The following is a 12070-nucleotide window of genomic DNA, read 5'->3' on the forward strand; positions in this document are numbered from 1 at the left end:
CAGTATACATTCCCTTGCTCATCCATAACTGTAACCTTAGCTGACCTCTATAGCACAGGAGCTCTATGGGGTCTCTATTAACCACAATGTCATTTCGGAGCCTTCGGATACAGGGGTCTTCACCAGACCCCACATCTATAAGCGTCTACCCTACATACATCTTCCCATTATCAACGTCTCCTCTTCTCCTCCTTGATCCTGCCCCGGTCTAATCTCCGCACTGTAATCCGTCGCTCCGGTTTGATACTTGTTACTGTAATCCTGCCCTGGTCCTATACTCGACACTATATTCCAGCCCCGGAGCTGTAATCCTACTCCGGCGGTCGGTTAGTATAATCCTGCTCTAGTTTAAGGCATGTCATCCTAAATCCTGCTCCACTTTAAATACTCATTCTCCAAATTCTCACACCCTTGGGTATAATCCCCTATCATGGTTGCGATCTTTGGTGCACCGGGTTTAGTACTAGTTTCCTGCAAAAAATAAAAAAAAAATAAAAAAAAGGCGCCTGGTTTAGTACTTGTTAGCGTGATGTTGTTTTGGTTGGTTACTTTGGGAGCTAACATAGGGAATGGGTTAACTGGAAGTGTCTCCAGGAGATGCTGATGAACGCTGTATCCTGGATGGTTGCGGCGCTCTCTCCTCACTGGTCCTCCGTCCGATGGCGTCGTCGCCATTGGTTGTTTCCTCGGCTCCATTCACATGGCTGGGACCAATCGGTGCATTGTGTTTTGTAGCTGCTGCATGAGCTGTGCGGGGACTGCCAGGGAACTGAGAGCAGAAGAGGGCAGATCCTGGCTCTGCTCAGCAGCAGCATCTAAACCATGTTCCAAATCTGCTGCAGAACACCCAGCATCAGTCCATGTGCCTCCGCTGCCTCTGTACTATTCATAGCATATCCTGATTCTATAATAGCTTGTTCCCAGCTGAGGGGAAGAGGGGGAGGGAGGAGGAGGATGGTCACACAGGTACTTATTAAAAAAAAAAGTTATCGCACCTACAGAAGTACTGCTAAACTTCTATAATCCATATGCCATGCCCGTCCGCACCACATCTGCCCGAGCATCAGACACTTTAATCCTGTATGTATTGGCACGCAGGTCTGTGGCAGACATGAGATGGCATGAAAGTGCACCCTGGGGCGCGGGTTTCACAGCTCTGGTGTTACTAGGCTAAGAGATCCCACGTGCTACATTGATTATGTTGTGTGCGATAGGGTGTGGTGGTGAGACGATAAACATACAGAGAGTGGCCCGTATAGTAACAACTAGAGATGTTGTAGGATAGGACATGGGTGGGGGTCTTTATTGTTTACATAGTCACAATGTACATCTGTATCTGCAGATCAGCACTTTTAAGGCGAAGCAGTACCAGCCATGTCCGTACCCAGCTGTTTAATATATAGAACCATCTGCTGAGCCGACCATTGGCCACCTTAGCACTACGTGGTGTCCAGACCAAGAGCAGGGAGTGGTGAGTATCCGAATGGGGCATCGGGCAGGCACCATCTAATTGAGGATCGGGCAGGTGATAACAATTTCTTTGGATTGTTTTGTCCCAACCTGACCGGTTCACATTGTGATTTGTGCACATTACATATGTGATTCTACTGGCACAGCGCCATTCAGTTTAATGTATTGAATGTAGTCCTCTAGCAACTATATTCGGGCTATTTCTCACACGTATACATGGTGTGCTGTGTTTTTGAGTTGTGAGTACATGTGTGGGAAAATGGCTTCAATGTGGTCACTAGTTAAAGGGGTTATCCAGCGCTACATAAACATGGTCACTTTTCCCCCTCTCTTGTCTCCAGATTGGGTGGGGTTTGAGACTCAGTTCCATTGAAGTAAATGGAGCTTAATTGCAAACCACACCTGAACTGGAGACAAGAGAGGGGGAAAAGTGGCCATGTTTTTGTAGCGCTGGATAACCCCTTTAACTATATTTTTGGGAATTAAAGGGATATTCCCATCCACTATACATAGGATACAACAAGGGTCCGACCACCAAGACACCCATCAATCCCAAGATGCGAATGGCCTGCAGTGAATGGAGCGCTCACCACCCATAAAGAATAAAAGGAGCATGGACTTCAAGCGCACAGGGCGATCCATCAATTGCAGGGTCATTGCGTCCCTGTTCTCAGGATTAGCCATTGTAACTCAATGGCAATGTATTTCCGCAGCAGTGTATTATGTGCGTTGATTTGAACAATGTAGATTTTGTGTGGGAAATCTGCTGCAATACGGTACGTGGAAGGCACCCCTAAAGCGAATGGGGCTGTTCCGATGGTGTTTGGTCACCACTGCTCAACACTTCCAGATCTCCACCTCAACAATGAAAGTGCTGAGGCAGGACAACTCTGTGATCAGTGATCCGCTGAGCAGATGCTCCCTGCCGTTAAAGTGACTGTACCACCAGGCCCAGGCTGAAGCACTGGAGGCGGGCCGACCCACCCTTAGTAGAAGGAAACCCTAGCCCCTCTATAATAGAGTTCCATTGATTGTAATGGAGTCACGTCATGGAGAGGCTGGAGTTTCTTCCCACTTAGGGTGGGTCGGCCCGCCTCCAGTGCTTCAGCCTAGGTCTGGTGGTACAGTCACTTTAAGATGAGGACCAGAAGCGGTGATCAGTGGAGACCAGGAATGGCAGCAGTAGGGGATTGGGCAGCTTTTTTAGTGCGTCATCCAAACCTGGCCACTTTTAGGGAAAGAAGTAACATGTAAGACAATCCCTTTATCAATGAAAAAGATGAGGGTTTTTCTTAAAGCGACTCCGTACCCACAATCTGACCCCCCCAAACCACTTGTACCTTCGGATAGCTGCTTTTAATCCAAGATCTGTCCTGGGGTCCGTTCGGCAGGGGATGCAGTTATTGTGCTGAAAAACAACTTTTAATCCTACAGCGATGTGTCTAACGGGGCTTACATTTTTATATGCATTAGGCTGGCACACCCTCTCCGTCCTTCCTCCCCACCCTCCTCATTATTTGGAACGATCCAGGAACATTTACTGCTGTTTAAGCTTTGCACAGGTGTATTAACGATCCAGCCCATGTTCATTATACACACAGGTGGGGAATAGGAAGCAATCTGCCTGGAGTATTCCTATTGATGAGGAGGGTAGGGAGGAAGGACAGAGAGGTTGTGCCAGCCTAATGCATATACAAATGTAAGCCCTGGCCGTTAGACACAGCGCTGCCGGATTAAAAGTTGTTTTTATGACAATAACTGCATCCCCTGCCGAACGGACCGCAGGACAGATCTTGGATTAAAAGCAGCTATCCGAAGGTACAAGTGGTTTGGGGGGGTCAGATTGTGGGTACAGAGTCGCTTTAAACCTCCAACATGTATGCACTGATGGCTTATCCTTACAGTCCTCACTAACCCCTTTGATAACTGGTATACCACCTTTACCAGCCATAACATCAAACACATGCTTTCTTATAGTCGTTCTCCTTTATTAGGACGCTACACTGGTAGTGGATTTCCTTGCATCTACTGCTGAGCATTACTCTTGGGTTCACTTGAAAGTGTCAGCCAGTCTATGTTTTATCTTGCGGCCTAACCCAATGACACTACAGCTTACAGACCAATGCTCAGATAGTATCCCTAGGGAAAACTTTCTTCTTATGTACCATAAGTACTAGGACTGAGCTCCAGCATTTATAGAGATAGACCCTAATTCTACAAAGACAGAATACTGATTTCTGTGTATAAATAGGCACATATAGGGGGAGATTTATCAAACATGGTGTAAAGTGAAACTGGCTCAGTTGCCCCTGGCAACCAATCAGATTCCACCTTTCATTTTCCAAAGAGTCTGTGAGGAATGAAAAGTGGAATCTGATTGGTTGTTAGGGACAACTGAGCCAGTTTCACTTTACTCCATGTCTGATAAATCTCCCCCATAGGGTACATGAATGAAGCATGTTGTCAAGGTTTCTAATGGTCCTTTTAGTCCAACAAGATTATCCTATGACTGTCTGTATTAATACACAGAATTAAAGGGGTTACTGGGCTTAGAAAAACATGGCTGCCTTCTTCCAGAAACAGCACCACTCTTGTCCTCAGTTTGGTTGTGGGTTTTGCAGTTTGCTTCCATTGACGTGAATAGAGCTGACTTGCAATACCACACTCAACCCGAAGTCAGGGGTGGCGCTGTTTTTGCAAGAAAGTAGTTCTGTTCAGATAACTCCTGGGAGTACTGGGGCGCTTTTACATACTTACCTTGACCATTGGTCCAGCTAGGCAGGAAACTGCAACTCAACTCTATTCATTTGAACAGTGCTTGGTTGTGGTTCTTTACAGATAGCTTGACCCCCCACCAACCATGGGAATACCCTTTTAAGTCCCACTATAGATGTGCTTCTCTGATGTAGCGAGTGTCTCCTGCCTTTCATCAGCTGTCTGTATGATTCACTTTGTACAGTGTCATCCAGTTTAGAGGGGAATTTATCCTCTCGGAAAATACTAAAGTAGCCAGATCCCAGGACCGAGAGCTGATGGTGCTCCAGGCACTTGGTACTATTTTTGGGAGATCATATGAGCAGCATAGTAAATGCCCACCAGGCCTATGGGCACGTTGGGATAAAGGGGGAGGAATGCCACAAGTTGCACTGTAAAGCTAATCAATAAAACAGGGTAGTTGCAAAACTACAATTCCCATCATGCCTGGGCAGCCTTCGGCTGCCCAGGCATGATGGGAATTGTAGTTTTGCAACAGCTGGAGGCCAAAGGTTCCCCATCTCTGCAATAAAGTAAATTTGTACTGGCAGAAAAATCATTGCCATATGAAGATTAGTTACACAAACCACAAATCTTTTATCTTACTCCCCCCTTTGCATCATCAATAATTCTAGAAGCTAATCGCCTATATGTCTGTCTTTGTTACATTGAATATTGATGGAAGGATAAGTAAGACAGTCATCATTTGTCACTTTCATCATCATTCACACTGACTCTCCCATCTACATTACGGGGTAGTACGTAGGAACGTGGCGTGACTACCTAACCACGTGGGTATGGTGTACAGACCAAAAAACAACCCACAGAAATAGTGTCAAATGAATCATACTATATCAATTCTCTATTTTCGGCTATGAAGAAGGCATCTTCATTTTCGGTCACATAACAACAAAAATAACAAGATAAAAGGGTGTAAAGGTTCAAGTTTTTTTTTTTTTTTTTTTTTTACTATTATGCACACTCAGTGTGCATGCTGACGTTTTGGGGGATGAAGGCTGTGGCTGGGGCGTACGGCAAGGAGGAGGTGCGGATTTGCCTCTTCTCCCTGGCGTACGCCTGTTGTTTCCCTCGCTGCCTGATGGGAAGGCCTGAGGGCCACAGCAGGCGCTGGTCAGGGCGTGCGCCTCTTTGTGAATCGAGTGAGGCAGTTGGGGCGGGGCTTAATTTAAGACTGGCGTGCGAGTATGCTGGTCTTCATAAATGTCCCACTATGTATCTATCAGAGAAATACTTTGGATTTTCACCTCTACTCTTATAGATGACACCATATTTATCTTACTATTGCTGCTTTTAAACGGAATGATTATCGTGCCAATTTGCACGATAACGATCTAATTCGAACGATAATTGTACGTGTAAACGCTGCGAACGATCAAACGACGAACGAGAAATCATCCATTTTGATCTTACAACATGTTCTAAAATCGTCGTTTATCATTCACAAAAAAAATCGCAGATCGTTCCGTGTGAACAGTCGTTTGCCGATTTAACCAATGTGTGAAATAGCCTTAAGGGATCGCAAAACGATCGCAAAAAGAATTTTACGTACGATATATTGTACCGTCCAAACGCTGATCGTTATGAAAAAAATAAATCGTTACTCCGACATCGTTAATCATACGATCTGGCCAATTATCATTTCGTGTAAACGCAGCATATGTCTATACAGGTGTGGTCCAATAAGGCACTAGGCCACAAGAGGGGGAACATTGCTTTCTCCCGATACCCTATAAAAAGACTCCCAGATGCTACTTTTGGGTAGTGTACTTCTTGGTGATAGATTGCTCACTGCTATACATACCTCTCTGTGTAGGTGTTCACACATGACTATGCGGAGAGCTTCTCTGCACTTGGTCTTGACCTGCACTGGTACTAATCACCGAGAAACCCACATTGACAGATTTTGAGAGGGAATGGCAGGGCAAAAGGGGTTTAGACCTTTTTTTTTTTAGTTGTACAGTGCCCAGTACACAGGTTATTTGCTCTAGCATTTGAATCACTTACTTATATCATTACATTCATTTTAATCCAACAAATTTGTATTTTAATAAAAAACTAACATAAGAACAAGGGGTCATAATCTGAGGGTTTGGGGGGAAAGATCAGAAACAACACATTTTTTTTTTTTTTTTTACTGAAGTAGTAGATGCTTGGAACAAAAGTGGTAGGTGAATTTACAGTAAGTGAAAGTAAACCTGACTGGTATAAACATGTATCTATCCTAAGGGCCAGTTCACACGGAATAAAACTGTCAGAATTCTCTGCAGTGGAATCCCGCCAGCCTCCGTTTCATACTAGCAGTCTATGGGAGGCTCACGCGCCTCCTCCCTCCACGCGGAGGCGTGCAAGCCACCCCTTGACTACCAGCATGACACTGAGGCTGGGGGAATTCCGCCAGTTTTACTCTGTGTGAAATGGCCCTAAGATTATAAGAAAGGAAATAATATGAGAGCAGATGGACAAGATGGAACAGGTGCTCACTTTTCTATGTTTATGTTTCTATGTATATTGCTTATGTCAGTGAGTGTAGCCCCTGCCAGGGTAATAAACATCAATTTGGTTTTATCCTCCATCCTATAGGTTCTATTAGACAAAAAAATGATTGCAAACGAGCACTTTTGCAAATGATCTGAAATTATTAACCATGATACACGGAATGATAGTCGCTAGTTACTGTCCTAATTACAATTGTTCGTATGGTCTAGTATACGAGCCATAGTAACGAAGAACGAACGACTTGTATATACACCGAAAGACGTGAACAAATTTTTGTTAGTCGTTTGATCGTTGTCTTTATAAACGCGGAAAATTTATCCAACGATATAACGATTTTACACACGATAATCTTTCCTTGTAATAGGAAGAGGGTGCGGGGGATCTGGTTCAGGAGACAAGTGATCAGAGGAAGGGGAGGGGGGCAAAAAGTTGGTCCTGTAAAGCAGCATCAGGGGTCTTGCATTGTGATTTTGCTGTGGAGCCCGGTCTAGTATATTCTCATCTTAGCGGTGAGGTATACACGGTTAATAAATAATGAAGTCCTTACCACAAAGGACATGCTGATTATTTTATAGCTTCCTTCATAGATTTTTACATTATCCTCCACTGCACACACTGCAGACATCCTCAGGTTGCCATGTTCTCTCTTGTGGGCACAAAATCCTCCGCTAATAATCTCTTGCCGCTCGCTGCCAAGTTTCTGTGGGTTTCTCGGTGATTAGTACCAGCGCAGGTCAAGACCAAGTGCAGAGAAGCTCTCCGCATAGTCATGTGATGTGTAAACACCGACACGTCACGCTGCTGCTGCCGCCTCAGGAAGCTGAGTAACCCTGAGCAGAAACTTTTGACATATTCTTATCTTTCAGGGTTGAGGTGTGATCTGCCAGGGGGGCTCATGTTTCCACATGGAAGAAGCGGTGGGAAATTTTCAGTTCATATAGCGGAGCAGGGTCACTGTGACCCAACCCAGCCGCTGACATTTCTCTTCATTTAGTTCTATTAAGAAGGTTATATACTCTTATCTGCTTCATTTAGATAAGGAAGTGAACTACTTGAAATTAATTTTAACATCGCTAGTCACAAAATATCTGAGAATGAGTCGATTTGATCAAATGTAGACGCAAATGTCAGTTTCCATGGCTAGTTACATTTGTGAATATTGTACAGAAATAAACCAGGTTGTCAAATGGTTCAAAGTGAAGGCCGAAAATAATTGGTAGTATAGACTTACGCCCTATTCACACATCCTGTTCCTGTCCGCAATTGCGGATCCGCAGAAAAATAGGACCAATGTATTTCAATGGACCCATACACACATCCGTGTTGTGTACTGGGCTGCAATCCGTTCCGCAAAAAAAAAAGAACAGGCCCTAGTACGGACAGTAACTGACACACCCAATACAACTCTATGGGGTCCGTATTTTTTTACGGATGCAATACGGACTGAATTTGCGGATTGTTACTGACTGAAATTTGCGGATTGGAAAAATATACTGACGTGTGAATAAGGCATTAGGGGGAGATTTATCAAACTTGGTGTAAAGTGAAACAGGCTCAGTTGCCCCTACTAACCAATCAGATTCAACTTTTTATCACAGACTCTTTGGAAAATGAAAGGTGGAATCTAATTGGTTGCTAGGGGCAACTGAGCCATTTTCACTTTACACCATGTTTGATAAATCTCCCCCTTAGTGTCCTTTATGGTAGGGGAACTAATGGTCTAGTGTCCCTCATGTGAATGAAACTATAGGTCTAGTAAGCTTATAGACATGGCCCCTTATGTGAAGGAAACTATAGGTCTAGTATGGTTATGGACATAATGGCCCCTTATGGGAAAGAAACTATAGGTCTAGTATGGTTATAGACATCATGGCCCCTTATGGGAAGGAAACTATAGGTCTAGTATGGTTATGGACATAATGGCCCCTTATGGGAAAGAAACTATAGGTCTAGTATGGTTATAGACATCATGGCCCCTTATGGGAAGGAAACTATAGGTCTAGTATGGTTATGGACATAATGGTCCCTTATGGGAAAGAAACTATAGGTCTAGTATGGTTATGGACATAATGGTCCCTTATGGGAAAGAAACTATAGGTCTAGTATGGTTATAGACATCATGGCCCCTTATGGGAAAGAAACTATAGGTCTAGTATGGTTATAGACATCATGGCCCCTTATGGGAAGGAAATTATAGGTCTAGTATGGTTATAGACATCATGGTCCCTTATGGGAAGGAAACTATAGGTCTAGTAAGGTTATAGACCTCATGGTCCCTTATGAGAAGGAAACTATAGGTCTAGTATGGTTATAGACATCATGGCCCCTTATGGGAAGGAAATTATTGGTCTAGTAAGGTTATAGACATCATGGCCCCTTATGGGAAGGAAATTATAGGTCTAGTATGGTTATAGACATCATGGCCCCTTATGGGAAGGAAATTATAGGTCTAGTATGGTTATGGACATAATGGCCTCTTATGGGAAGGAAACTATAGGTCTAGTATGGTTATAGATCTCATGGTCCCTTATGGGAAGGAAACTATAGGTCTAGTATGGTTATAGACATCATGGCCCCTTATGGGAAGGAAATTATTGGTCTAGTAAGGTTATAGACATCATGGTCACTTATTAGAGGGAAACTATAGGCCTGGTAAGGCTTTTGACATTTATGTCTCCTATAACAGGGGAAATTGGTCTAGTAAGGATATAGACATTAGTGTATCAATTTGCATGAGAATTTTTTTTTATACACTACCTTGTGTGGAGATCCCAGTCCATTTTTCCAAACGGCACCAGGTTCTTAAGATTGCCGTCAGTTTCTTCATGTGCACTTCGGCCCACTCTATGCACTGGAGGTGGGCCCAGCGCTTCCAGTCTAAGGATATCCCCTCCCCTTGGTGACACACCTCCGTTAGAATCAGATCTGGCCGCATCATTCCATATCATTACACTGGGGGTGCTGGGCCCACCACCAGTGCATAGAGCGGGCTGAAGTGCACATGAAAAAAACAGAGCCAATAGGAACCTGGTGGCATTTTGAATAATAGACTGCGGCATTAGGATCTCTGCGCCACCATCAACAAGGCAGTCTAAAAAAACAATTCTCATGCAAATAGGTACATTCGATTTAATAGAAGGAAACTATTGGCCTACTGTAGACATACATGTCCCATGCTATTGGTCTCATGAAACTATAGACATTAGTGTCTTACAGAAAAGAAACTATTGATCTAGTGAAGCTATTAGCCCTACACCGAAAATAAGACTTAGCTTAGTTTTGCACAGTTTTTGTAGTAGGCTTGAAATAATAGCCTTACGTTCAAAAAATCAATAGATCGTTTGTAATTGAACGATAATCACTTTGTGTAATACCAGGCAACGATTAAACAACCAACGAGAAATTGTTGGTCGCTTGATAGAATTTGGACCTTTTCTTCTCATTGATCGTTTGCCAATCGTTTATGTATTGTTCTGTGTAATAAGACGTTGTTCGGTCTTTCGTGATAGCTACGACAGGACGACCGCAAGAATGATCATAAGTAACGATCATTGTTACGTGTAATTGGGTGAACAACTTCAGGTTGTTTGCCACATCGGTCATTTGAGATCGTTTATAGTCGAAAAATCGCTTTGTGGAATAGGACCCTTAGTCAGTGCCTCCAGCGCTAGGTTATGTCACATGACATCACAGAGAAGAAGAATAGGCGTACCATAGCTCCCATCTGTCCTGGACAAGAGCCCCATGGCAGGGCAAAATCTCCTCACCTGCTTCAGAGTCCCGTTCTAGAGTTTCAGCTCCTGCCTCCCTTGTCCACAGATTCGGCTAAATCTGTGTGATTGGTGTTTATGTAAAAAAAAAAAAACCTACCCCAAAAATAAAACTCTTACCCTTTTTTCAGAGAAAAAAAAAATACAAGACCCTGTCTTATTTTCAGAGGGACACGGTATTAGTGGCCCTTAAGGGGAAAAAACCTATTGGTGTAGTCAAACTATAGTCATTAGGGTCCCTTATAGGAAGCAATGGGTTTAGTGGGACTATAAACCTTATTTACCCATATGGGAAGGAAACAATTGGTCTACTGAATTGATATATATTGCTGTCTAGTGGGCTATAGACATTAGTAGGACTGTTGTAGGACACAGTAGTAGTCACTCCTATAAACCTGCTGTGTGAAGAATCGTACTAGAGATGACAATAACCTTGCTGAGCATGCCCTCCACACTTGGCTGACTGCAGCACTGACTGGCTGCGGACAATCACTCATTGTTGGTTGACGTCTGTAAACATAAGAGGGGACCACAAGAGCATTGATCACTCTGCCTCATCCTTCCCTTGCAGAGGAACATAAAGGGGAAGTGGGACTGGAAGAATTGGACCAGTGGGGGGCCATATATCACCAAAGCTCTATAGTGATCAATTGAAAACAATTGTGAGTGAAATAGTGACAAGAGATTTAGACCACATTAGAATAACACTGGGGAGATCTGCAAAGTAAAATGGGAGTATACCAGTCATGAGATAGAAACAATTGTTAAACAAGCCGAGTGATTTGCACCAATTATATTATACCATGTGATCTGATTTTTTAAAATTTGGTACAACTTGAGCCTCCACTGTCACACAATGTCAACCTACATCATACGGTGAAGGGTATTATATAAGATTTTATTTTATATAAGAGTTTCCTTTTATAAATATGTCCAAAATTCAGTGCGAATAGGCAAATTATCTCAGCGTATCTATATAACAATCATAGATCCAATTTCAGTGCACATCCTTCTCTTTTCCAGATGATCTATTGTTGGACCTATGGAGCATAGATAGTAACTTCCAGTAGTTACACGGAAAGATTATTGGTTGAAAAATCGTTATATCGTTCGGATTTAAGCGATTATTTTTCCATGTGTATGCAGGAAAATTTGTTTGTATGTTGTTGATTGCGTCTTATGAGCTGTGAATCTTTCGCTAATTGTTTGTCGGTGTACAAACGATTGTAATTGTGATAATAATTAACAACTATCGTTACAGTGAATGATTTCAGGTCATTCCCAAAAGCGCTCATTTGCAATCGTTTATCGTTATTCGGTGGAAACAAAAAATCGATTTATCTAATAAGACCCTTACTCCCTGGAGTCCATCTACTGTATTCATTATTACTATACAATTTCTCATTTATCCCCCCAAATTGCCTGGTATAGTCTGTGTCATCATCATTTTCTCTTAATAAATTTCTTAGAGATCATCTTCACTTTTCTCACCACTTTTCAATTTTGGCAAGAAATGAGGAAAAAGTCAAAAATCGTTCTGCAAATTTGTCATCAAACAC

The sequence above is a fragment of the Dendropsophus ebraccatus genome, chromosome 10 (assembly GCF_027789765.1).
Source record: "Dendropsophus ebraccatus isolate aDenEbr1 chromosome 10, aDenEbr1.pat, whole genome shotgun sequence".
NCBI classification, from domain to species: Eukaryota; Metazoa; Chordata; class Amphibia; order Anura; family Hylidae; genus Dendropsophus; species Dendropsophus ebraccatus.